This window comes from Festucalex cinctus, chromosome 20 (assembly GCF_051991245.1).
Source record: "Festucalex cinctus isolate MCC-2025b chromosome 20, RoL_Fcin_1.0, whole genome shotgun sequence".
Lineage (NCBI taxonomy): Eukaryota > Metazoa > Chordata > Actinopteri > Syngnathiformes > Syngnathidae > Festucalex > Festucalex cinctus.
In genome coordinates, this window is record NC_135430.1 from 15,130,342 (window position 1) to 15,134,677 (window position 4,336).

The following is a 4,336-nucleotide window of genomic DNA, read 5'->3' on the forward strand; positions in this document are numbered from 1 at the left end:
GTCGAAAAAAAAGCCTTACTATACATGGTCGTTTTTTTGTCGAAAAAAAAGCCGTACTATACATGGTCGTTTTTTTGTCGAAAAAAAAGCCTTACTATACATGGTCGTTTTTTTGTCGAAAAAAAAGCCTTACTATACATGGTCGTTTTTTTGTCGGAAAAAAAAAGCCTTACTATACATGGTCGTTTTTTTGTCGAAAAAAAAAGCCTTACTATACATGGTCGTTTTTTTGTCGGAAAAAAAAAGCCTTACTATACATGGTCGTTTTTTTGTCGGAAAAAAAAAGCCTTACTATACATGGTCGTTTTTTTGTCGAAAAAAAAGCCTTACTATACATGGTCGTTTTTTTGTCGGAAAAAAAAGCCTTACTATACATGGTCGTTTTTTTGTCGGAAAAAAAAGCCTTACTATACATGGTCGTTTTTTTGTCGGAAAAAAAAGCCTTACTATACATGGTCGTTTTTTTTGTCGGAAAAAAAAGCCTTACTATACATGGTCGTTTTTTTGTCGGAAAAAAAAGCCTTACTATACATGGTCGTTTTTTTGTCGGAAAAAAAAAGCCTTACTATACATGGTCGTTTTTTTTGTCGGAAAAAAAAGCCTTACTATACATGGTCGTTTTTTTGTCAGAAAAAAAGCCTTACTATACATGGTCGTTTTTTTGTCGAAAAAAAAGCCTTACTATACATGGTCGTTTTTTTGTCGAAAAAAAAGCCTTACTATACATGGTCGTTTTTTTGTCGGAAAAAAAAGCCTTACTATACATGGTCGTTTTTTTGTCAGAAAAAAAGCCTTACTATACATGGTCGTTTTTTTGTCGGAAAAAAAAGCCTTACTATACATGGTCGTTTTTTTGTCGGAAAAAAAAGCCTTACTATACATGGTCGTTTTTTTGTCGGAAAAAAAAGCCTTACTATACATGGTCGTTTTTTTGTCGGAAAAAAAAGCCTTACTATACATGGTCGTTTTTTTGTCGGAAAAAAAAGCCTTACTATACATGGTCGTTTTTTTGTCGGAAAAAAAAGCCTTACTATACATGGTCGTTTTTTTGTCAGAAAAAAAGCCTTCCTATACATGGTCGTTTTTTTGTCGAAAAAAAAAGCCTTACTATACATGGTCGTTTTTTTGTCGAAAAAAAAAGCCGTACTATACATGGTCGTTTTTTTGTCGGAAAAAAAAAGCCTTACTATACATGGTCGTTTTTTTGTCGAAAAAAAAAGCCTTACTATACATGGTCGTTTTTTTGTTGGAAAAAAAAAGCCTTACTATACATGGTCGTTTTTTTGTCGAAAAAAAAAGCCGTACTATACATGGTCGTTTTTTTGTCGGAAAAAAAAGCCTTACTATACATGGTCGTTTTTTTGTCGGAAAAAAAAGCCTTACTATACATGGTCGTTTTTTTGTCGGAAAAAAAAGCCTTACTATACATGGTCGTTTTTTTGTCGGAAAAAAAAGCCTTACTATACATGGTCGTTTTTTTGTCGGAAAAAAAAGCCTTACTATACATGGTCGTTTTTTTTGTCGGAAAAAAAGCCTTACTATACATGGTCGTTTTTTTGTCGGAAAAAAAAGCCTTACTATACATGGTCGTTTTTTTGTCGGAAAAAAAAGCCTTACTATACATGGTCGTTTTTTTGTCGGAAAAAAAAGCCTTACTATACATGGTCGTTTTTTTGTCAGAAAAAAAGCCTTACTATACATGGTCGTTTTTTTGTCGAAAAAAAAGCCTTACTATACATGGTCGTTTTTTTGTCGGAAAAAAAAGCCTTACTATACATGGTCGTTTTTTTGTCGGAAAAAAAAGCCTTACTATACATGGTCGTTTTTTTGTCAGAAAAAAAGCCTTACTATACATGGTCGTTTTTTTGTCGGAAAAAAAAGCCTTACTATACATGGTCGTTTTTTTGTCGAAAAAAAAAGCCTTACTATACATGGTCGTTTTTTTGTCGGAAAAAAAAGCCTTACTATACATGGTCGTTTTTTTGTCGGAAAAAAAAGCCTTACTATACATGGTCGTTTTTTTGTCGGAAAAAAAAGCCTTACTATACATGGTCGTTTTTTTGTCGGAAAAAAAAGCCTTACTATACATGGTCGTTTTTTTGTCGGAAAAAAAAGCCTTACTATACATGGTCGTTTTTTTGTCGGAAAAAAAAGCCTTACTATACATGGTCGTTTTTTTGTCAGAAAAAAAGCCTTACTATACATGGTCGTTTTTTTGTCGAAAAAAAAGCCTTACTATACATGGTCGTTTTTTTGTCGGAAAAAAAAGCCTTACTATACATGGTCGTTTTTTTGTCGGAAAAAAAAGCCTTACTATACATGGTCGTTTTTTTGTCGGAAAAAAAAGCCTTACTATACATGGTCGTTTTTTTGTCGGAAAAAAAAAGCCTTACTATACATGGTCGTTTTTTTGTCGAAAAAAAAAGCCTTACTATACATGGTCGTTTTTTTGTCGGAAAAAAAAGCCTTACTATACATGGTCGTTTTTTTGTCGAAAAAAAAAGCCTTACTATACATGGTCGTTTTTTTGTCGGAAAAAAAAGCCTTACTATACATGGTCGTTTTTTTGTCGGAAAAAAAAGCCTTACTATACATGGTCGTTTTTTTCTCAGAAAAAAAGCCTAACTATACATGGTCGTTTTTTTGTCGGAAAAAAAAGCCTTACTATACATGGTCGTTTTTTTGTCGGAAAAAAAAGCCTTACTATACATGGTCGTTTTTTTGTCGAAAAAAAAAGCCTTACTATACATGGTCGTTTTTTTGTCAGAAAAAAAGCCTCACTATACATGGTCGTTTTTTTGTCGGAAAAAAAAGCCTTACTATACATGGTCGTTTTTTTGTCTGAAAAAAAAGCCTTACTATACATGGTCGTTTTTTTGTCAGAAAAAAAGCCTTACTATACATGGTCGTTTTTTTGTCGGAAAAAAAAGCCTTACTATACATGGTCGTTTTTTTGTCGGAAAAAAAAGCCTTACTATACATGGTCGTTTTTTTGTCGGAAAAAAAAGCCTTACTATACATGGTCGTTTTTTTGTCGAAAAAAAAAGCCGTACTATACATGGTCGTTTTTTTGTCGGAAAAAAAAGCCTTACTATACATGGTCGTTTTTTTGTCGGAAAAAAAAGCCTTACTATACATGGTCGTTTTTTTGTCGGAAAAAAAAGCCTTACTATACATGGTTGTTTTTTTGTCGGAAAAAAAAGCCTTACTATACATGGTCGTTTTTTTGTCGGAAAAAAAAGCCTTACTATACATGGTCGTTTTTTTGTCGGAAAAAAAAGCCTTACTATACATGGTCGTTTTTTTGTCGGAAAAAAAAGCCTTACTATACATGGTCGTTTTTTTGTCAGAAAAAAAGCCTTACTATACATGGTCGTTTTTTTTGTCGAAAAAAAAAGCCTTACTATACATGGTCGTTTTTTTTGTCGGAAAAAAAAGCCTTACTATACATGGTCGTTTTTTTGTCGGAAAAAAAAGCCTTACTATACATGGTCGTTTTTTTGTCGGAAAAAAAAGCCTTACTATACATGGTCGTTTTTTTGTCGGAAAAAAAAGCCTTACTATACATGGTCGTTTTTTTGTCGGAAAAAAAAGCCTTACTATACATGGTCGTTTTTTTGTCAGAAAAAAAGCCTTACTATACATGGTCGTTTTTTTGTCGAAAAAATAAGCCTTACTATACATGGTCGTTTTTATGTCGGAAAAAAAAGCCTTACTATACATGGTCGTTTTTTTGTCGGAAAAAAAAGCCTTACTATACATGGTCGTTTTTTTGTCGGAAAAAAAAGCCTTACTATACATGGTCGTTTTTTTGTCGGAAAAAAAAGCCTTACTATACATGGTCGTTTTTTTTGTCAGAAAAAAAGCCTTACTATACATGGTCGTTTTTTTGTCGAAAAAAAAGCCTTACTATACATGGTCGTTTTTTTGTCGAAAAAAAAAGCCGTACTATACATGGTCGTTTTTTTGTCGGAAAAAAAAGCCTTACTATACATGGTCGTTTTTTTGTCGAAAAAAAAAGCCTTACTATACATGGTCGTTTTTTTGTCGGAAAAAAAAAGCCTTACTATACATGGTCGTTTTTTTGTCGAAAAAAAAGCCGTACTATACATGGTCGTTTTTTTGTCGGAAAAAAAAGCCTTACTATACATGGTCGTTTTTTTGTCGGAAAAAAAAGCCTTACTATACATGGTCGTTTTTTTGTCGGAAACAAAAGCCTTACTATACATGGTCGTTTTTTTGTCGGAAAAAAAAGCCTTACTATACATGGTCGTTTTTTTGTCGGAAAAAAAAGCCTTACTATACATGGTCGTTTTTTTGTCGGAAAAAAAAGCCT